The 24,033-nt window shown below is 44.8% G+C and overlaps 1 pseudogene; it reads left to right on the top strand.

Annotated features, from left to right (window-relative positions):
• Positions 1 to 21,092, top strand: part of LOC127916485 (serum response factor-like) — a 32,678-nt pseudogene extending 11,586 nt beyond the window's left edge.
• Positions 21,093 to 24,033: the final 2,941 nt, after the last annotated feature.

Raw genomic sequence — 24,033 nt, 5'->3', positions numbered from 1 at the left:
CAGTCTAAAGAAGTTAATCTGACCAGAGAATCTGGTTTCTCATGGTCTGAGTCATTTTAGGTTGCTTTTGACAAACTCCAAGCGGGCTGTCAGGTGCCTTTTTACTGACGAGTGGCTTCCATCTGACCACTCTACTATAGAGGTGTGATTGGTGGATTGCTGCAGAGATGGTTGTCCATCTGGAAAGTTCTCCCATCTCCACAGAGGAACTCTGAGCTCTGTCAGAGTGAACATCGGGTTCTTGGTCACCTCCTGAGCAATGTCCTCCCCCGATTGCTCAGTTTGGCCGGGCGGCCAGCTCTAGGAAGAGTCTTGAAGTTCTAAACTTCTTCCATTTAAGAATGATGATGGAGGCCACTGGGTTCTTGGGGACCTTCAATGCTGCATAAATGTTTTGTTACCCTTCCACAAGTCTGTGCCTCGACATAATCCTGCCTCTGTGCTCCAGAGACAATTTCTTAGACCTCATGGCTTGGTTTTTGATCTGACATGCACTGTCAACTATGGGACCTTTATGTAGACAAGCGTGTGCCTTTCCAAATCATGTCCAAACAATTGGATTTACCACAGGTGGACTCCAAGTTGTAGAAACATCTCAATGATGATCAATTGAAACAGGATGCACCTGAGCTCAATTTTGAGTCTCATGCTAACATTTCTAAAAAACAGTTTTCTCTTTGTCATTATGGAGTGTTGTGTGTAGATTGGTTAAACACATTTATTTAATCAATTTTAGAATAAGCTTGTAAAGTAATGAAATGTGGAAAAGAGAAGGGTTCTGAATTCTTTCCGAATGCAATATATGTTCCGGGACTCCTCCGATGGCATTCAGGAGTATACCACATCAGTCACCAGCTTCATCAATAAGTGCATCGATGGTGTTGTCGCAGCAGTGACTGTACGTAGAGTTGAAGTCGGAAGTTTACATACACCTTAGCCAAATACATTAACTCAGTTTTTCACAAGTCCTGACATTTAATCCTAATAAAAATTATCTGTCTTAGGTCAGTTAGGATCACCACTTTATTTTAAGAATGTGAAATGTCAGAATAATTGTAGAGAATTATTTATTTCAGCTTTTATTTCTTTAATCACATTCCCAGTGGGTCAGAAGTTTACCTACACTCAATTAGTATTTGGTAGTATTGCCTTTAAATTGTTTAACTTGGGTCAAATGTTTCGGGAAGCCTTCCACAAACTTCCCACAATAGGTTGGGTGAATTTTGGCCCATTCCTCCTGACAGAGCTGGTGTAACTGAGTCAGGTTTGAAGGCCTCTTTGCTCGCGCACAGGTTTTCAGTTCTGCCCACAAATGTTCTATAGGATTGAGGTCAGGGCTTTGTGATGGCCACTCCAATACCTTGACTTTGTTGTCCTTAAACCATTTAGCCACAACTTTGGAAGTAAGCTTGGGGTCATTGTCCATTTGGAAGACCCATTTGCGACTAAGTTTTAAGTTCCTGACTGATGTCTTGAGATGTTGCTTCAATATATCACATAATTTTCGTTCCCCATGATGCCATGTATTTTGTGAAGTGCACCAATCCCTCCTGCAGAGGAGGAGCACCCCCACAACATGATGCTGCCACCCCTGTGCTTCACTGTTGGGATGGTGTTCTTTGGCTTGCAAGCTTCCTTTTTCCTCCAAACATAACGATGGTCATTATAGCCAAACAGTTCTATTTTTATTTAATCAGACCAGAGGACATTTCTCCAAAAGTACGATCTTTGCCACCATGTCCAGTTGCAAACAGTAGTTTGGCTTTTTTATAGCGCTTTGGAGCAGAGGCTTCTTCCTTGCTGAGCGGCCTTTCAAGTTATGTCAATATAGGACTCATTTTACTGTGGATATTGATACTTTTTCCCTGTTTCCTCCAGCATCTTCACAAGGTCCTTTGCTGTTGTTCTGGGATTGATTTGCACTTTTCGCACCAAGGTACGTTCATCTCTAGGAGACGGAACGCATCTCCTTCCTGAGCGGTATGACTGCTGCTTGGTCCCATGGTGTTTATACTTGCGTACTATTGTTTGTACAGTTGAACTTGGTACCTTCAGGCGTTTGGAAATTGCTCCCAAGGATGAACCAGACTTGTGGAGGTCTACAATTTATTTTCTGAGTTCTTGGCTGATTTCTTTAGATTTTTTCCCATGATGTCAAGCAAAGAGGCACTGAGTTTGGACGTAGGCCTTGAAATACATCCACAGGTAAACACCTCTAACTGACTCAAATGATGTCAATTAGCCTATCAGAAGCTTCTAAAGGATTTTTCCAAGCTGTTTAAAGGCACAGTAAACTTCTGACCCACCTGAATTGCACAAAGTAGTTTTCCTAACCAACTTGCCAAAACTATAGTTTGATTAACAAGCAATTTGTGGAGTGGTTGAAAAAAAGAGTTTTAATGACTCCAACCTAAGTGTATGTTAACTTCCGACTTCAACGGTACATACCCCAACCAGAAGCCATGGATTACAGGCAACATCCACACGGAGCAAAAAGGGTAGAGCTACCTCTTTCAATGAGCAGGACTCTAACCCGGACACTTTTGATAAATCCCGCTATGCCTCAGACAAACCATCAAATGGGCAAAACCTAATACAGGACTAAGATTGAATCCTACTACAAATCAAATGTATTTATACATCAGCTGATATCTCAAAGTGCTGTACAGAAACACAGCCTAAAACCCCAAACAGCAAGCAATGCAGGTGTAGAAGCACGGTGGCTAGGAAAAACTCCCATGAAAGGCCAAAACCTAGGAAGAAACCTAGAGAGGAACCAGGCTATGAGGGGTGGCCAGTCCTTTTCTGGCTGTGCCTGGTGGAGATTATAACAGAACATGTCCAAGCTGTTCAATGTAAAAATGACCAGCATGGTCAAATAATAATAATCACAGTAGTCGAGGGTGCAGCAAGTCAGCACCTCAGGGGTGAATGTCAGTTGGCTTTTCATAGCCGATCATTGAGAGTATTCTACCACTCCTGCTGTCTCTAGAGAGTTGAAAACAGCAGGTCTGGGACAGGTAGCACGTCCGGGGAACAGGTCAGGATTCCATAGCCGCAGGCAGAACAGTTGAAACTGGAGCAGCAGCACTGCCAGGTGGACTGGGGACCGCAAGGAGTCATCATGCCAGGTAGTCCTGAGGCACGGTCCTAGGGCTCAGGTCCTCCAAGAGAAAGAGGAACAAAATCTCAAATTTAAACTCATCAGACCAAAGGACAGATTTCCACTGGTCTAATGTCCATTGCTTGTGTTTCTTTGCACAAGCAAGTCTCTTCTTATTATTGGTGTCCTTTAGTAGTAGTTTCTTTGCAGCAATTTGACCATGAAGACCTGATTCACGCAGTCTCCTCTGAACAGTTGATGTTGAGATGTCTGTTACGTGAACTCTGTGAAGCAATTATTTGGGCTGGATTTTCTGAGACTGGTAACTAATGAAGTTATCCTGTGCAGCGGAGGTAACTCTGCGTCTTCCTTTCCTGTGGCGGTCCTCACGAGAGCTAATTTCATCATAGCGCTGGATGGTTTTTGCTACTGCACTTGAAGAAACTTGAAAAGTTCTTGACATTTTCTGCATTGACTGACCTTCATGCCTTAAAGTAATGATGGACTGTCGTTTGTCTTTGCTTATTTGAGCTGTTCTTGCCATAATATGGACTTGGTCTTTTACTAAATAGCCCTATCTTCTGTATACAAGCCCTACCTTGTCACAACACAACTGATTGGCTCAAACACATTAAGAAGGGAATAAATTCCACAAATACATTTTTAACAAGGCACACCTGTTAATTGGTTGAGAGAATGCCAAAAGTGTGCAAATATATATTTAGGTTTTCTACATTATTCCATACAGTGGGGCAAAAAGTAGTTTAGTCAGCCACCAATTGTTGCAAGTTCTCCAACATAAAAATGAAAGGCCTGTAATTTTCATCCTTCACACTTCACTTCAACTAGACAAATGAGAAAGAAAATCACATTTGAGGATTTTTAATGAATTTATTTGCAAATTATGGTGGAAAATAAGTATTTGGTCACCTACAAACAAGCAAGATTTCTGTCTCTCACAGACCTGTAACTTCTTCTTTAAGAGGCTCCTCTGTCCTCCACTCGTTACCTGTATTAATGGAACCTGTTTGAACTTGTTCTCTGTATAAAAGACACCTGTCCACAACGTCAAACAGTCACACTCCAAACTCCACTATTGCCAAGACCAAAGAGCTGTCAAAGGACACCAGAAACAAAATTGTAGACCTGCACCAGGCTGGGAAGACTGAATCTGCAGTAGGTAAGCAGCTTTGTTTGAAAACATCAACTGTGGGAGCAATTATTAGGAAATGGAAGACATACAAGACCACTGATAATCTCCCTCGATCTGGGGCTCCACGCAAGATCTCACCCCGTGGGGTCAAAAATTATCACAGGAACGGTGAGCAAAATTCCCAGAACCACACGGGGGGACCTAGTGAATGACCTGCAGAGAGCTGGGACCAAAGTAACAAAGCCTACCACCAGTAACACACTAAGAATGCTGAGTTGCATCCAAAGAACACCATACCTACTGTGAAGCATGGGGGTGGAAACATCATACTTTGGGGCTGTTTTTCTGTAAAGGGACCAGGACGACTGATCCGTGTAAAGGAAAGAATTAATGGGGCCATGTATCGTGAGATTTTGAGTGAAAACCTCCTTCCATCAGCAAGGGCATTGAAGATGAAACGTGGCTGGGTCTTTCAGCATGACAATGATCCCAAACACATTTACATTACATTTAAGTCATTTAGCAGACGCTCTTATCCAGAGCGACTTACAAATTGGTGCAAACACCTATGACAACCAGTGGAACAGCCACTTGCATCTACTTGTTGGGGGGGGTGAGAAGGATTACTTACCCTTACTTACCCTATCCTAGGTATTCCTTGAAGAGGTGGGGTTTCAGGTGTCTCCGGAAGGTGGTGATTGACTCCGCTGTCCTGGCGTCGTGAGGGAGTTTGTTCCACCATTGGGGGCCAGAGCAGCGAACAGTTTTGACTGGGCTGAGCGGGAACTGTACTTCCTCAGTGGTAGGGAGGCGAGCAGGCCAGAGGTGGATGAACGCAGTGCCCTTGTTTGGGTGTAGGGCCTGATCAGAGCCTGAGGTACTGAGGTGCCGTTCCCCTCACAGCTCCGTAGGCGAGCACCATGGTCTTGTAGCGGATGCGAGCTTCAACTGGAAGCCAGTGGAGAGAGCGGAGGAGCGGGGTGACGTGGAGAGAACTTGGGAAGGTTGAACACCAGACGGGCTGCGGCGCTCTGGATGAGTTGTAGGGGTTTAATGGCACAGGCAGGGAGCCCAGCCAACAGCGAGTTGCAGTAATCAAGACGGGAGATGACAAGTGCCTGGATTAGACCTGCGCCGCTTCCTGTGTGAGGCAGGGTCGTACTCTGCGGATGTTGTAGAGCATGAACCTACAGGAACGGGACACCGCCTTGATGTTAGTTGAGAACGTCAGGGTGTTGTCCAGGATCACGCCAAGGTTCTTAGCGCTCTGGGAGGAGGACACAATGGAGTTGTCAACCGTGATGGCGAGATCATGGAACGGGCAGTCCTTCCCGGGAGGAAGAGGAGCTCCGTCTTGCTGAGGTTCAGCTTAAGGTGGTGATCCGTCATCCACACTGATATGTCTGCCAGACATGCAGAGATGCGATTCGCCACCTGGTCATCAGAAGGGGGAAAGGAGAAGATTAATTGTGTGTCGTCTGCATAGCAATGATAGGAGAGACCATGTGAGGTTATGACAGAGCCAAGTGACTTGGTGTATAGCGAGAATAAGAGAGGGCCTAGAACAGAGCCCTGGGGGACATCAGTGGTGAGAGCGCGTGGTGAGGAGACAGATTCTCGCCACGCCACCTGGTAGGAGCGACCTGTCAGGTAGGACGCAACTAAGCGTGGGCCGCGCCGGGAGATGCCCAACTCGGAGAGGGTGGAGAGGAGGATCTGATGGTTCACAGTATCGAAGGCAGCTGATAGGTCTAGAAGGATGAGAGCAGAGGAGAGAGAGTTAGCTTTAGCAGTGCGGAGCGCTCCGTGATACAGAGAAGAGCAGTCTCAGTTGAATGACTAGTCTTGAAACCTGACTGATTTGGATCAAGAAGGTCATTCTGAGAGAGATAGCGGTAGAGCTGGCCAAGGACGGCACGCTCAAGAGTTTTGGAGAGAAAAGAGAGAAGGGATACTGGTCTGTAGTTGTTGACATCGGAGGGATCGAGTGTAGGTTTTTTCAGAAGGGGTGCAACTCTCGCTCCTCTTGAAGACGGGAGGGACGTAGCCAGCGGTCAGGGATGAGTTGATGAGCGAGGTGAGGTAAGGGAGAAGGTCTCCGGAAATGGTCTGGAGAAGAGAGGAGGGGATAGGGTCAAGCGGGCAGGTTGTTGGGCGGCCGGCCGTCACAAGACGCGAGATTTCATCTGGAGAGAGAGGGAGAAAGAGGTCAGAGCATAGGGTAGGGCAGTGTGAGCAGAACCAGCGGTGTCGTTTGACTTAGCAAACGAGGATCGGATGTCATCGACCTTCTTTTCAAAATGGTTGACGGTCATCTGCAGAGAGGGGGGATGATTCAGGAGGGAGGAGAAGGTGGCAAAGAGCTTCCTAGGGTTAGAGGCAGATGCTTGGAATTTAGAATGGTAGAAAGTGGCTTTAGCAGCAGAGACAGAGGAGGAAAATGTAGAGAGGAGGGAGTGAAAGGATGCCAGGTCCGCAGGGAGGCGAGTTTTCCTCCATTTCCGCTCGGCTGCCCGGAGCCCTGTTCTGTGAGCTCGCAATGAGTCGTCGAGCCACGGAGCGGGAGGGGAGGACCGAGCCGGCCTGGAGGATAGGGGACATAGAGAGTCAAAGGATGCAGTAAGGGAGGAGAGGAGGGTTGAGGAGGCAGAATCAGGAGATAGGTTGGAGAAAGTTTGAGCAGAGGGAAGAGATGATAGGATGGAAGAGGAGAGAGTAGCGGGGAGAGAGAGCGAAGGTTGGGACGGCGCGATACCATCCGAGTAGGGGCAGTGTGGGAAGTGTTGGATGAGAGCGAGAGGGAAAAGGATACAAGGTAGTGGTCGGAGACTTGGAGGGGAGTTGCAATGAGGTTAGTGGAAGAACAGCATCTAGTAAAGATGAGGTCAAGCGTATTGCCTGCCTTGTGAGTAGGGGGGAAGGTGAGAGGGTGAGGTCAAAAGAGGAGAGGAGTGGAAAGAAGGAGGCAGAGAGGAATGAGTCAAAGGTAGACGGGGAGGTTAAAGTCGCCCAGAACTGTGAGAGGTGAGCCGTCCTCAGGAAAGGAGCTTATCAAGGCATCAAGCTCATTGATGAACTCTCCGAGGGAACCTGGAGGGCGATAAATGATAAGGATGTTAAGCTTGAAAGGGCTGGTAACTGTGACAGCATGGAATTCAAAGGAGGCAATAGACAGATGGGTAAGGGGAGAAAGAGAGAAAGACCACTTGGGAGAGATGAGGATCCCGGTGCCACCACCCCGCTGACCAGAAGCTCTCGGGGTGTGCGAGAACACGTGGGCGGACGAGGAGAGAGCAGTAGGAGTAGCAGTGTTATCTGTGGTGATCCATGTTTCCGTCAGTGCCAAGAAGTCAAGGGACTGGAGGGAGGCATAGGCTGAGATGAACTCTGCCTTGTTGGCCGCAGATCGGCAGTTCCAGAGGCTACCGGAGACCTGGAACTCCACGTGGGTCGTACGCGCTGGGACCACCAGATTAGGGTGGTCGCGACCACGCGGTGTGGAGCGTTTGTATGGTCTGTGCAGAGAGGAGAGGACAGGGATAGACAGACACATAGTTGACAGGCTACAGAAAAGGCTACGCTAATGCAAGGAAATTGGAATGACAAGTGGACTACACGTCTCGAATGTTCAGAAAGTTAAGCTTACGTAGCAAGAATCTTATTGACTAAAATGATTAAAATGATACAGTACTGCTAAAGTAGGCTAGCTGGCAGTAGCTGCGTTGTTGGCACTACACTAATCAAGTCGTTCCGTTGAGTGTAATAATTTCTACAGTGCTGCTATTCGGGGGCTAGCTGGCCAGCTAGCAGTGTTGTTTACGTTACGTTGAGTTAAAAGAACGACAATAGCTGGCTAGCTAACCTAGGAAATCGGTCTAGACTACACAATTATCTTTGAAACAAAGACGGCTATGTAGCTAGCTACAGTAAAACACACCGCCGGGCAACGAAGGAGTGGCTCCGTAAGAAGCATTTCAAGGTCCTGGAGTGGCCTAGCCAGTCTCCAGATCTCAACCCCATAGAAAATCTTTGGAGGGAGTTGAAAGTCCGTGTTGCCCAGCAACAGTCGCAAAACATCACTGCTCTAGAGGAGATCTGCATGGAGGAATGGACCAAAATACCAGCAACAGTGTGTGAAAACTTTGAAGACTTACAGAAAACGTTTGACCTCTGTCATTGCCAACAAAGGGTATATGACAAAGTATTGAGAAACTTTTTGTAATTGACCAAATACTTATTTTCCACCATAATTTGCAAATAAATTCATAAAAAAATCCTACAATGTGATTCTTTTCTGGCCTTCTCATTTTTTCTGTCATAGTTGAAGTGTACCTATGATTAAAATTACAGGCCTCTCATCTTTTTAAGTGGGAGAACTTGCACAATTGGTGGCTGACTAAATACTTTTTTGCCCCACTGTATGTGTTATTTCTTAGTTTTGATGTCGTCTATTTTACAATGTAGAAAATGGTAAGGTGTGTCAACTTTTGACTGGTACTTTACTTTACCTCAATTACCTCGACTAACCTGTGCCTCCCCCGCACATTTCCCCAGTACTGGTACCCCCTGTATATAACCTTGTTATTGTTATTTTATTGTTGCTCTTTTATGTTATTTTTAGTTTATTTTGAAAAATATTTTTTCAACTGCATTGTTGGATAAGGGCTTGTAAATAAGTGTTTCATGGTAAGGTCTACAGTAATACAATTTGATTAGCTGTAGAGCATGTTGTCCTTCTGGCAGTTTCTCCCATCTCAGCCAAGGAACTGTCAGAGTTGCATTTGGTTCTTGGTCACCTCCCTGACCAAGGTCCTTCTTGCCCGGTTTCCCAGTTTGGTCAGACGGCCAGCTGTAGGCATAGTCTGGTTAGTTCCAAATGTTTTTCAATTTCCCAATGATGGATAGCACTGTTCTCTTGGAACCTTTCAACTCTCTAGAAATTGTTTTATACCCTTCGCCAGATAAACCATACCAGTCAGAAGTTTTGATACACCTTCTCATTGCAGGGTTTTTCTTTATTTTTACGATTTTCTAGATTTTAGAATAATAGTGAAGACATCAACACTATGAAATAACACATGGAATGATGTAGTATCCAAAAGTGTTAAACAAAATTAGCCACCCTTTGCCTTGATGACAGCTTTGCACATGCTTGTCATTCTGTCAACCAGCTTCATGAGGAATTAACAGGTGTGCCTTGGCTCAAACGCATTAAGAACTTTTGACAATCAGTTGTGTTGTGACAGGGTAGGGGTGGTATACAGGAGATAGCCCTATTTGGTAAAAGACCAAGTCCATATTATGGCAAGAACAGCTCAAATAAGCAAAGAGAAACGACAGTCCATTATTACGTAAAGGTCCAGTCAAGAACTTTTAAAGTTTCTTCAAGTGCAGTTGCAAAAACCATCAATCGCTATGATGAAACTGGCCACAGGAAAGGATGACCCAGAGTTACGTCTGCTGCAGAGAATAAGTTCATTAGAGTTACCAGCCTTAGAAATTGCAGCCGAAATACATGCTACCACAGCATTCTGCATCGATACGCCATCCCGTCTGGTTTGGGCTATCATTTATTTTTCAACAGGACAATGACCCAACACACCTCCAGGCGGTGTAAGGGCTATTTGACCAGGAAGGAGAGTGATGGAGTGCTGCATCAGATGACCTGGCCTCCACAATCACCCGACCTCAACCAAATTAAAGATGGTTTGGGATGAGTCGGACCGCAGAGTGAATGAAAAGCAGCCAGCAAGTGCTCAGCATATGAGGGAACTCCTTCAATACTGTTGTAAAAGCATTCCAGGTGAAGCTAGTTGAGAGAATGCCAAGAGTGTGCAAAGCTGTCATCGAGGCAAAAGGTGGCTACTTTGAAGAATATAAAATATATTTGGATTTGTTTAACACTTTTTTGGGGGTACTGCCTTATGTGTAATTTCATAGTTTTGTAGTCTTCACTATTATTCTATAAGGTAGATAATAGTAAAAATAAAGAAACCCTTGAATGAAAGTTTAAGTCAAATTTTTGACTGGTACTGGATGCCTCTCTGAGATATACGGACAGCTTCTTGGACTTCATGGTATAGTTTCTGCTCTGACATGCACTTTCAACTGTGGGGCCTTATACAGACAGGTGTGTTTCTTCCTAAATCCTGTCCAAACAGTTGAATTGGTCACAGGTGGACTCCAAGTTGTAGTGACATCTCAAGGAGGATAAAAGGAAATTGGAAGCACCTGAGCTCAATTTGTTGTGTACTAGCAAAGGGGTGCAAGTACTTATGCCAATTTTCAATACATTTGCGCACATAAAAAAATAAAACATGTTTTCACTGTCGTTATGGGGTATTGTGTGTGTGTGTGTGTGTGTGTGTGTGTAGATGGATTAGAAAAACAGATATTCAATACTTCTTTGAATTTGGGGTGTAACAACAACATGTGGAATAATTCAAAGGGTATGAATACTTTCTGAAGGCACTGTAGCAGGCAGGTTTCAGATCTCTTTGAGAGTGCGGGCCAGGGCCGTGTGATACGATTGCAATTGATGGCCTGCTAGAGCCGCAATCTGACTGGTTCTGAAAATGATCTGCAGGTTCATTCAAATGGACTTTCAAGCCTGCACACGCTCTAGCAAGTTGAGTTCTCCATGTTCAGGATTTCACTACTGCCCCCGAGGTTTAATCGATAGATGCACACTGTTTTCATACAGTAGATAGATCTGTATGACTGTTAGGATGTGTGAGCTATGCATTGCTCTGTTTTTGAAGCAGGCCATTTGTAGTCTTCAATGGTTACACATGCCCCATAGCTTTACATGTAAGGCCAGAAAGGGAGCTTACATGAATACCTTGGCTGGGTGGATTGCCTCTTCTGGTGTCTGCTCTCTAGGCTGTCCTGGGGCATGCTGTTGGGTCTCTCACTTACTTACAGACAGACAGCACACACAATATGCACATACACATAGGGTACTATACATATCTGTGTGTGTGTGTGCAACCTCGTTCCCAGACACACAGCCAGAATTATCACACACTGACTACAAGGGTCAGGGATTGCAACAACCAGGAGACCCAAAGCAAACAAGCTAGTGAAAGGATACAAATAGGAATGAACAAACTTCTCTCTCATTTTCAAAATGTTGTAGTTATCAAGCTGTGCATTTGGGTATTGATCAAGCCACCCTGACGCAGCCTGACCCACACATACTGTAGACGTGGGATGGCTGAGACAAGCTTGCCACACAGTTCTTTGTACATGAAATCATCTACGTCATTGAGATGATTGACATGTTTAAATGATGGTGAAATCCTTTGGAAGTGTTACTGAGAGCTGCATGCTCGCTCCATTTCTAAGAATGCTTCAGCAGAACCCACTGAAGCAACTACAGGTCTCGTCTTTCGCTGCTCTACAGAGCATGAAAACATCTCCAGAGGCTTGCTGTCTTTGCTTTTATTTGTTCATTTGACACCGCAGCTCTGGAGGTGAAGCAATGCGCCGCTGGACTGGCAAGTGTGATGGACACAGTGTCGGAAGTTGCTCACACCCATCTCTGTCCCTCTACCTTTTCATGTGGGGTTGCATTTCACTACAGCCAAAAAGATGATTAGATAAGTAGCTTCAGCATTGTCCAATTGCTACATTAACTGAATGGAGTATATGGAGTATTATATCTACGAATGAGATGATTGAGGCCAATAATGGACAAATGAATGCGTTGCCACACTTCCAAACTTTGTGACGTCTGAAAGTTCCTTGAAAGCTGGAAATCGGGAAGTTCCTTGAAGGAGAATTTAACTTAAAGAAGCTGTGATGCGTTTAGTTCTGTTTCGATAGAGATTGCTCTTGCAGTAACAGCACTATAGTTTAATAACAGTATATAGACCCTATGATTTCGCATAGGCAATTTGATGTAGGCCTAAGCAAGGATACGATTGTTGGTTGTGATTGACAGCCATCTTCTAGTCCTCCTTACTCTGCATGTCTGCCAGAATGATGCCCGGCGGCTAGCAATGAAATCATTCATCAGCCAATGTTTAAATTGTATTCACTAAGGTAATGGTAGTGTCTACTCTCCCTCCCTGTCCGCCAGAAGCATCCTGGACATTACCGATGACTGACGTAAATCAAAAGGCTCTCTCAGTGAGTGCACAAGGTTCACTCCAAGTGCAACAATAAGTATGTGTGAGAGAATAGCGCATGGTGTGGGTTTAATTTCTGATGCAAGATCTTTGCATTATTTGTGGGTCACTACACTACTGACGTTGTGTTTTGTGAGTGTCTGGTGTAATGAATGACAAGGTGGGAGAGCTCACGCTCTCATGTTTCACCGCCACCTCTGCCTGTGAGAGGAGCCATTGATCTTGTCCTCCTTTTAAGACCTATATGGTTATTACCTCTACCAGTTCCCTTTCTCTCCTTACAACCAAGACCCCCTGTCGCAAGGAACGAATTCAGTATCACTTTATCACCGACGCTATTCTTGGAGGCTTATCTCATGTTATTTTAGCTACATTTGTGCTATACGTCAGACTTCACCACAGAGGTATTTTTAGACTTGGAGTGTCTTTCTTGGCATGTTGGCTGCAGTTTTAACCCGTTATCTGTAGGTAGCACCATCTGGGACTCAGTTTTTTCCTATTCCTATTTGAGTCTGTGCAATATACATAATAGTGTTAGTGAGAAAGTAATTTACCGTAAAACTTCTATTTAATAGCCTGGATGTTTTATTTGCTTTAAATCACTGAACACAACAGGCGCTTATTAGAGACGGGCTTATAAAAATAAAGGTTATTTTTTATTTGCCGGGCAATGTGTGCCATTGCCCGGCAATTAAAAAGGACAGGCGGGCTACTTGAGACTTTTTACGTTTTACGGTACACTTGATTTGAGTTGTTTTAAACAGTTTGTTTTATACTGAACCAAAATATATAAACGCAACGCTTTCAAAGATTTTACTGAGTTACAGTTCATATAAGGAAATCAGTCAATTGAAATAAATGAATTAGGCCCTAAGCTATGGATTTCACATGACTGGGCAGGGGTGCAGCCATGGCTGGGCCTGGGAGGGCATAGGCCCACCCACTTAGCAGCCAGGCCCACCCATTGGGAGCCAGGCCCAGCCGATCAGAATTCATTCTTCCCCACAAATGGGCAGTATTACGGATGGAAATACTCCTCAGCACCCCCACCCCAAAACCCCTCAGACGATCCCACAGGTGAAGAAGCCGGATGGCGTGGATGTACTGCCAAATTCTCTGAAACTGTTGGCAGCTTATTGTAGAGAAATTAACATGACATTTTCTGGCATAGCTCGTGGACACTCCTGCAGTCAGTATGCCAATTGCACACCCCTCAAAACTTGAGACATCTGTGGCATTGTGTTGTGTGACAAAAATCAGCTTCTTGATATGCAAAACCGGTCAGGTGGATGGATTTTTTTGGCAATGGAGAAATTCTCACTAATAGGGCTGTAAACAAATTTGTGGACAAAATTTGAGAGAAATAAGCTTCATGTACATATTAAACTTTCCTGGGATATCTTTTCAGCTCATGAAACATAGGACCAACACTGCACACGTTGCGTTTATATTTTTGTTCAGTGTAGTTAAGAATGTGGTGGAATATCAGCTTACCCTGTTTATTTAGGCACATTCCTCCAAGACTGATGTTGATGCTCATGCTGATTTTAATGCTGATATGCATGTTGACATTGTCATCTCCCTCCTCCCCCCATGGCAGGCCTATGAGCTTTCCACGTTGACAGGAACCCAGGTCCTGCTACTGGTGGCCAGCGAGACGGGCCATGTCTACACGTTTGCCACGCGGAAGCTCCAGCCCATGATCACCAGCGAGACGGGCAAGGCCCTCATCCAGACGTGCCTCAATTCTCCAGACTCGCCCCCACGCAACGACCCCTCCACTGACCAGCGTATGAGCGCCACAGGCTTCGAGGAGACGGACCTTACCTACCAGGTGTCTGAGTCAGAGAGCCTTGGGGAGACCAAGGTGAGTTCTGATGCTGCTCTTCACCGTAAGGACCAGGGTTGTATTCATTAGTCACCAAACTAGTTTTGTAAACCCGACCCTAGGCAACAGCAGTCACTAGTAGGGGTGTAACAGTTCACCAAACCACGGTTCGGTACGTTTTGGTGTCACGTTTCAGTACAGGAGGAAAATCAAATGCCAACAGTTACTGTAGTTATTTTTTGTTTATTTAAGCTGCGAAGGGCTGCTTGAATTCAGATGGTAGACAGTTTTTTTGTGTGTATCTTGTTCTGGTGGTAGGAATACTGGGGGACGTCGCTGTAAATGTGTCAACCTGTTTGAGGTGTTGGCAGCTGCATAGGCTATTCTCGTTGAGTAGTACTCTCTCTGTCTATCGCTGTTGTAATTTACTGGGAAACCAAAATGTTCCCAAACTGTAGATTTTAAACGATGATGGCGAGTCCTCCACTACTCGCCATCGTACAGAACTAAACTCAGCAAAAACGAAACGTCCCTTTTTCAGGACCCTGTCTTTCAAAGATAATTTGTAAAAATCCAAATACCTTCACAGATCTTCATTGTAAAGGGTTTAAAAACACTGTTTCCCATGTTTGTTCAATGAACCGTAAACAATTAATGAACATGCACCTATGGAACGGTCGTTAAGACAAACCTCTTACAGACGGTAAACAATTAAGGTCACAGTTCAGTTACAGGATGGCAACAACAACTACCGAGTTAAACCAGGAACGCACAATCCCTCCATCAGTGCTCAGACTGTCTGCAATAGGCTGAGAGAGGCTGGACTGGAGGCTTGTAGGCCTGTTGTAAGACCGGCCCTCACCAGACATCACTGGCAACAACGTTGCCTATGGGCACAAACCCGCCGTTGCTGGACCAGACAGGACTGGCAAAAAGTGTTCTTCACTGACGAGTCGCGGTTTTGTCTAACCATGGGTGATGGTCGGATTTGCGTTTATCGCCGAAGGAATGAGCGTTACACCGAGGCCTATACTCTGGAGCGGGATCAATTTGGAGGTGGAGGGTCCGTCATGGTCTGGGGCGGTGTGTCACAGCATCATCGGACTAAGCTTGTTGTGATTGCAGGCAATCTCAATGCTATGCGTTACAGGGAAGACATCCTCCTCCCTCATGTTGGTACCCTTCCTGCAGGCTCATCCTGACATGACCCTCCATCATGACAATGTCACCAGCCATCCTGCTCGTTCTGTCTGTGATTTCCTGCAAGACAGGAATGTCAGTGTTCTGCCATGGCCAGTGAAGAGCCTGTATCTCAATCCCATTGAGCACGTCTGGGACCTGTTGGATCGGAGGGTGAGGGTTAGGGCCATTCTCCCCCCAGAAATGTTCAGGAACTTGCAGGTGCCTTGGTGGAAGATTGAGGTAACATCGCACAGCAAGAACTGGCAAATCTGGTGCAGTCCATGAGGAGGAGATGCACTGCAGTACTTAATGCAGCTGGTGGCCACACCAGATACGACTGTTGCTTTTGATTTTGACCCCTACTTTGACCAGGGGCACATTATTCCATTTCTGCTAGTCACATGTCTGTGGAACTTGTTCAGTTTATGTCTCAGTTGTTGAGTCTTGTTATGTTCATGAAAATATTTACACGTTTAGTTCCTGGCTGTGGCTCACTAAAGGACAGTCTGAAAAGAGCCAATTTAATATTTTAATCTTGATTACAATGTGCGCATAAGCTTTAGTTTTAACGCACTAGCCTAAAATACTTTTTTAATTTTTTGTTTTTTAGCTCAGATTTTCTTGAGGCATACAATGCAGTGTACGCATAGCCTATAGGCCTAGTGTTTTTAGAAATGTTTACAAATTAATTTAAAATGAAAAGTTGAATTGCCTTGAGTGTTGTGTTATGTTTGAGGAAAATCTAACACATCACGGAGTACCGCTCTTGATATTTTCAAGCGTGGTGGCTGCATCATGTAATGGGTATGCTTGTCAATGTAATAGAGCTAAGCACAGACATAATCCCAGAGGGAAATCTGGTATAGGGAAAGTAAAGGGAGGATACAGTGCCTTTCAAAAAAATTCATCCCCCTTGGCGTTTTTCCTATTTTGTTGCGTTACAACCTGTAATTTAAATGGATTTTTATTTGGATTTCATGTAATAGACATACACAAAAGTGAAATGTAAAAAATTAATTGTTTAATTAAAAAAAAAAACGGAGAAGTGGTGCGTGCATATGTATTCACCCCCTTTGCTATGAAGCCCCTAAATAAGATCTGGTGCAACCAATTACCTTCAGAAGTCACATAATTAGTTAAATCAAATTAATTTATATAGCCCTTCTTACATCAGCTGATATCTCAAAGTGCTGCACAGAAACCCAGCCTAAAACCCCAAACGACAAGCAATGCAGGTGTAGAAACACGGTGGCTAGGAAAAACTCCCTAGAAAGGCCAAAACCTAGGAAGAAACTTAGAGAGGAACAATAGCCGCAGGCAGAACAGTGGAAACTGGAGCAGCAGCACGGCCAGGTGGACTGGGGACAGTAAGGAGTCATCATGCCAGGTAGTCAGTCCTGAGGCATGGTCCTAGGTCTCAGGTCCCCGAGAGAGAGAGAATGAGAGAATTAGAGAGGGCATACTTAAATTCACACACGACACCGAATAAGACAGGAGAAATAATCCAGATATAACAGACTGACCCTATCCCTCCGACACATACACTACTGCAGCATAAATACTGCAGGGGTCAGGAGACACTGTGGCCCCATCCGATGATATCCCCCGGACAGGGCCAAACAGGAAGGATATAACCCCACCCACTTTGCCAAAGCACAGCCCCCACACCACTAGAGGGATATCTTCAACCACCAACTTACCATCCTGAGACAATGCTGAGTATAGCCCACGAAGATCTCCGCCACGGCACAACCCAAGGGGGGCGCCAACCCAGACAGGAAGACCATGTCAGAGACTCAACCCACTCAAGTGACGCACCCCTCCTAGGGACGGCATGCAAGAGCACCAGTAAGCCAGTGACTCGGCCCCTGTAATAGTGTTAGAGGCAGAGAATCCCAGTGGAGAGAGGGGAACCAGCCAGGCAGAGACAGCAAGGGCGTTTCGTTTCGAGCCTTGCCGTTCACCTTCCCACTCCTGGGCCAGACGACACTCAATCATAGGACCTACTGAAGAGATGAGTCTTCAATAAAGACTTAAAGGTCGAGACCGAGTCTGCGTCTCTCACATGGGTAGGCAGACCATTCCATAAAAATTGAGCTCTATAGGAGAAGCCCTGCCTCCAGCTGTTTGTTTAGAAATTCTAGGGGCAATTAGGAGGCCTGCGTCTTGTGACCGTAGCGTACATGTAGGTATGTACGGTAGGACCAGATCGACAAGATAGGTAGGAGCAAGCCCATGTAATGCTTTGTAGGTTAGCAGTAAAGCCTGGAAATCAGCCCTTGCCTTAACAGGAAGCCAGTGTAGGGAGGCTAGCACTGGAGTCATATTATCATTTTTTTGGTTGTAGTCAGGATTCTAGCAGCCGTATTTAGCACTAACTGAAATGTATTTCGTGCTTTATCCAGGTAGCCAGAAAGTAGAGGATTGCAGTAGTCTAACCTAGAAGTAACAAAAGCATGGATTAATTTTTCTGCATAATTTTTGGACAAAGTTTCAGATTTTTGCAATGTTACGTAGATGGATATGATATGTTCTTGATATGTTCGTCAAAAGAGAGATCAGGGTCCAGAGTAACGCCAAGTCCAACGCAATAACGACCTGCCTCTGTCTCGTTGCACTCCACAAGGAGACTGCCTGTTACGCAACTGCAATAAGCCAAGGTAAGTTGCTAGCGAGCATTAAACTTATCTTAGAAAAAACAATCAATCATAATCACTAGTTAACTACACATGGTTGATGATATTACTAGATATTATCTAGCGTGTCCTGCGTTGCATATAATCTGACTGATCATACAAGTATCTAAGTATCTGACTGAGCAGTGGTAGGCAGAAGCAGGCGCGTAAACATTTATTCAAACAGCACTTTCGGGCGTTTTGCCAGCAGCTCTACGTTGTGCGTCAAGCATTACCCTGTTTATGACTTCAAGCCTATCAACTTCCGAGATGAGGCTGGTGTAACTGAAGTGAAATGGCTAGCTAGTTAGCACGCGCTAATAGCATTTCAAGCATCACTCACTCTGAGCCTTCTAGTAGTTGTTCCCTTGCTCTGCATGGGTAACGCTGCTTCGATGGTGGCTGTTGTCGTTGTGTTGCTGGTTCGAGCCCAGGGAGGAGCGAGGAGTGGGACGGAAGCTATACTGTTACATTGGCAATACTAAAGTGTCTATAAGAACATCCAATAGTCAAAGGTTAATGAAATACAAATGGTATAGAGGGAAATAGTCCTATAATAACTACAACCTAAAACTTCTTACCTGGGAATATTGAAGACTCATGTTAAAAGGAACCACCAGCTTTCATATGTTCTCATGTTCTGAGCAAGGAACTGAAACGTTATCTTTCTTACATAGCACATATTGCACTTTTACTTTCTTCTCCAACACTTTGTTTTTGCATGATTTAAAGCAAAGCTCTTAGACTTTCCCAGAAAGACTCATAACTGTAATCGCTGCCAAAGGTGATTGTAGCGTGTATTGACTCAGGGGTGTGAATACTTTTGTAAATGAGATTTCTGTATTTCATTTTCCATTAATGTGCTTGTTTCTACAAACATGTTTTCACTTTGTCATTATGGGGTCGATGGGAATTGTTAAAAAAAAAAAATATTGAATCCCTTTTTGAATTCGGCAGTAATGTAGTTCCTCTATGCCAAACTGACGTTCTGTTATGTACAGACGCCGGGCATTGTGGGAAAATTGAAAATTGTGGGAGGCGACCCGGGTGTCTAGAGCGACCATATGAAAACAGACCGAGGGATTACCAGAACACCAATAAGAAATCCTCATTTTTGTTTTCCCTTGCAAAACAAAGCCAGAACAAACTGGCTTTGGAACAGAAACAGAATTGCATCTGCATGTTCTGCTCATCAGGTTACCTGTACTGTAGTGCTGGCCTGTTCCCAAGTGTTTAAAAAACAACCCCACATCTCTAGCTTAAACTGACAGATTTCGATGGGGCGCGTCAATATTAAGATGAAGCACCAGAGCGCTACTACTAGATGCTCCACCCAGAATATTCCAGCCAAGCATAGCAGAGGAGAACTAGACTTGTTCATCAGATACACATTAAGTTATGGAAACTCAGTTTACCGGTATGCGTAAACCTCTGAGTGTATTAAACTCGAGGCATCCTCTTTTGGCTTGTTGCTCACGGTTCGGTTTGATTTGTCTACTAAATCACCTTTAATTGGCTCAAACAGCCTGGTTAATTATCTTGTGGCAGGAAGCAGAGGTGTAAAGACGGACCAAAAGTAGGTTATCTTCTCTCTACCTCGCTGAACCTCGGCACAGAAAAGTCTCCAAACGCCTGCCTATAAACTTGTAGATCAAGGCAGGTCTGGGTTGTGTTACGCAGAAGCATAATGCCTGTTGTGGTTGGTTGTAATATTCCAGTGGGGATTTCTCCAATAGACACAGGTCATGTCCACTGTATCAATGAAATAATGTTTTTTCATGATACTACTAAAGTAGTAGGCTTTGTAAAGTGCAGTGGAGAGAGATTGCAATGTTCTAAAGCCATTTGGACAGCTTATTTATAGTTAGATGTGCTTCATTACACCATGGGACACCTTGCTGCTGTTGCTCATACAGTCACATGCTAGCAGCCAGGATTTCCACACTGTAGACTTTGATTTAAGTACACTTATTTGAAGAGAAACACATCCATCCCTATGTGATCATTTCATGTTTTCACCAGTCAGTTATAGATGCGTGCTGTCTACTTCGAGAATGGTGATTGACCTTTGGGTTGTTAAGTCACTCTAATGCCCACTTCATTCATTGATACAAGTGTTATTCTGCTTCCATGTCCATATATGGTATGGTTTCCCTGCCTGGTCTCTTGGCTGAGGCCCCTCACATTCCTTATAAGCTGCTGCTGTCTTGCAATTGTTTTTTCTCATTTAGTGATGTGGTGGGTTTCACATTTGAGTTGGGGGTATAGATGGAATGAAAAGATTTGGCTGTTATCAATGATCTGTCCCCTTGGATGCCATTTTTCCTTGAGACTATGGTTGGTTGGTGATTACTCTGGGAACTTGGTACTTGGAGGGAGGGAGAGCGAGAGACTTGAGTATGGTTTGTCATTGTGAAGTCCATGTAACTTTAATACATGTGGGGATCAACGCTCGTATAGTTAGACCCCGGTAGATGGTTACTGTAGCCATGATGAACTCTTCGTTTTCAAAATTGCTGCTTTATGCTTCCCTGAAGTCTGGATGCCATTTGTCTTGAACAGTATGTCATACATACTGTAGAAGCTAGTCTAAACAATTCACCTTTTGGTCTGGTTGGTGTTGGGGAGGGGGAGATGAGGGGAGGGTCATGTGCAAGGCTAGGTGAAGCAGAAGAGTTGCTTCAGCAGCAGCCATGTGACAAGATGCAGTCGAGCATCATGTGACATTTGGAAACCTGTAGCCGGATGATGTGTGTACTACTGTACATCAGGATTCTTTCTGACCCCTCACTTTCAATAGGTCTTCTCTGCATCTCTGTCACATCTGGATCCTTTAGCTTTTTTGTATTTCTCTGTTCCCGTCTGTTAGTGGGATGAAGTAAGTTACCCAAGACACTGAGAAAACAAGACGCTGATCTAAGGCAAGTGTTGTGTTTTTCTCCATAACAGTTACAGTGCCTTCAGAAAGTATTCATACCCCTTAACTTATTCAACATTTTGTTGTTACAGCCTGAATTCAAAATGGATTAAAGATTATATTTCTCTCCCATCTACACACAATAAACCATAATGACAGTGAAACATGTTTTTATTTTATTTTTATGTTTGCACATTTATTGAAAATGAAATAAAGAAATATATAATTGACAATACTTTGTAGAAGCACCTTTGGCGGCGATTACAGCTTTCAGTCATCTTGGGTATGTTTAGCAGTTTTGCACATCTGATTTGGGGATTTTCTCCCATTCTACCCTGCAGATTTTCTCAAGCTATGTTAAGTTAGATGGGGAGTGGCGGTGAACAGCAATCTTCAAGTCTTTTCACAGATTTAATGGGATTTAAGTTTGGGCTTTGATTGGGCCACCTTAAAGGACTTTCACATTCTTATTGTGAAACCATTCCAGTGTTGCTTTGGCTCTATGCTTTGGGTCATTGTTCTGTTGGAATGTAAATCTTCACCCCAGTCTAAGGTTGTTTGCACTCTGAACCAGGATCGCACTCAGAACCAGGATCTCATTAACGATTTGCCTGTATTTGGCTCCTTTAATTGTTCCCTCTATCCTTACCAATCACCCTGTCCCTGGGAGACTAGTCAGGATTGAGGGAAAGATGAACAGAGCAAAGTACAGCGCGATCCTTGATGAAAACCTGCTCCATAGCGCTCATGACCTCAGACCGGGTCGAAGGTTCACCTTCCAACCGCACTCGGCACACAGCCAAGACAACGCAGGAGTGGCTTCGGGACATGTTTCTGAATGTCCTTGAGAGGCCCAGCCGGAGTCCAGACTCTGAGTACTTTCTGAATGCACTGTAGATGGGTGAGAGAAAAATCTGTTTTAATCCATTTTGTATTCAGGCCGTAACACAACAAAATGTGGGTTAGGGTTAGGGTTAGTCAAGAGGTATGAATTATTTCTGAATCCACTGTAAGTTTAAGATTTGGGAGGGTAAGCTGACCCTAGATCTGTGTGTAAGGGTAGCATCCTAGTTTCACCATGCTACCTCTTTCTCTGCCTGGTTGCTAGTACTGTTGTAACTGTTATTATGGTGGTTTTCTTTCTTTCTATCTCGTTAATGCAGATCACGTTTCCTTACCACCACTGTTGCATTCTTCTCACTAGAAGGCCAGAGAATGCCAATTAGGATTTAACATGTTGTTTTTATAGATAGATAGATTAATTAGTTCAGCTATACATATTTCTCAAACTTCCCCAGAAATAATTCCCCCCTCAAAGATGACGGAAGTTTATTCAGTGGTGGAAAAAGTACCCAATTTTCATCCTTTAGTAAACGTAAAGACACCTTAAAAGAAAACGACTCAAGTAAAAGTCACCCAGTAATATACTACTTGAGTAAAAGTCTAAAAGTAATTGGTTTAAAGTGTACTTAAGTATCAAAAGTAGAAGTATAAATAATTTTAAACGTCTTTTATTAAGCAAACCAGACAACACAATGTTCTTGTTTTTTTGTTAATTTACAGATAGCCAGGGTCACAGTTCAACATTCAGACATAATTTACAAATGAATCATTACATTTTACATTACATTACATTTAAGTCAGTTAGCAGACGCTCTTATCCAGAGCGACTTACAAATTGGTGCATTCACCTTATGACATCCAGTGGAACAGCCACTTTACAATAGTGCATCTAAATCTTTTAAGGGGGGTGAGAAGGATTACTTTATCCTATCCTAGGTATTCCTTAAAGAGGTGGGGTTTCAGGTGTCTCCGGAAGGTGGTGATTGACTCCGCTGTCCTGGCGTCGTGAGGGAGTGTGTTCCACCATTGGGGAGCCAGAGCAGCGAACAGTTTTGACTGGGCTGAGCGGGAACTGTACTTCCTCAGTGGTAGGGAGGCGAGCAGGCCAGAGGTGGATGAACGCAGTGCCCTTGTTTGGGTGTAGGGCCTGATCAGAGCCTGGAGGTACTGAGGTGCCGTTCCCCTCACAGCTCCGTAGGCAAGCACCATGGTCTTGTAGCGGATGCGAGCTTCAACTGGAAGCCAGTGGAGAGAGCGGAGGAGCGGGGTGACGTGAGAGAACTTGGGAAGGTTGAACACCAGACGGGCTGCGGCGTTCTGGATGAGTTGTAGGGGTTTAATGGCACAGGCAGGGAGCCCAGCCAACAGCGAGTTGCAGTAATCCAGACGGGAGATGACAAGTGCCTGGATTAGGACCTGCGCCGCTTCCTGTGTGAGGCAGGGTCGTACTCTGCGGATGTTGTAGAGCATGAACCTACAGGAACGGGCCACCGCCTTGATGTTAGTTGAGAACGACAGGGTGTTGTCCAGGATCACGCCAAGGTTCTTAGCGCTCTGGGAGGAGGACACAATGGAGTTGTCAACCGTGATGGCGAGATCATGGAACGGGCAGTCCTTCCCCGGGAGGAAGAGCAGCTCCGTCTTGCCGAGGTTCAGCTTGAGGTGGTGATCCGTCATCCACACTGATATGTCTGCCAGACATGCAGAGATGCGATTCACCACCTGGTCATCAGAAGGAGGAAAGGAGAAGATTAATTGTGTGTCGTCTGCATAGCAATGATAGGAGAGACCATGTGAGGTTATGACAGAGCCAAGTGACTTGGTGTATAGCGAGAATAGGAGAGGGCCTAGAACAGAGCCCTGGGGGACACCAGTGGTGAGAGCGCGTGGTGAGGGAGACAGATTCTCGCCACGCCACCTGGTAGGAGAGACCTGTCAGGTAGGACGCAATCCAAGCGTGGGGTTGAATGACTAGTCTTGAAACCTGACTGATTTGGATCAAGAAGGTCATTCTGAGAGAGATAGCGGGAGAGCTGGCCAAGGACGGCACGTTCAAGAGTTTTGGAGAGAAAAGAAAGAAGGGATACTGGTCTGTAGTTGTTGACATCGGAGGGATCGAGTGTAGGTTTTTTCAGAAGGGGTGCAACTCTCGCTCTCTTGAAGACGGAAGGGACGTAGCCAGCGGTCAGGGATGAGTTGA

The sequence above is a fragment of the Oncorhynchus keta genome, chromosome 36, assembly GCF_023373465.1.
Source record: "Oncorhynchus keta strain PuntledgeMale-10-30-2019 chromosome 36, Oket_V2, whole genome shotgun sequence".
Lineage (NCBI taxonomy): Eukaryota > Metazoa > Chordata > Actinopteri > Salmoniformes > Salmonidae > Oncorhynchus > Oncorhynchus keta.
Note: the sequence above shows the minus strand (reverse complement) of the source record. Positions and strands in the feature narration are given on the sequence as shown.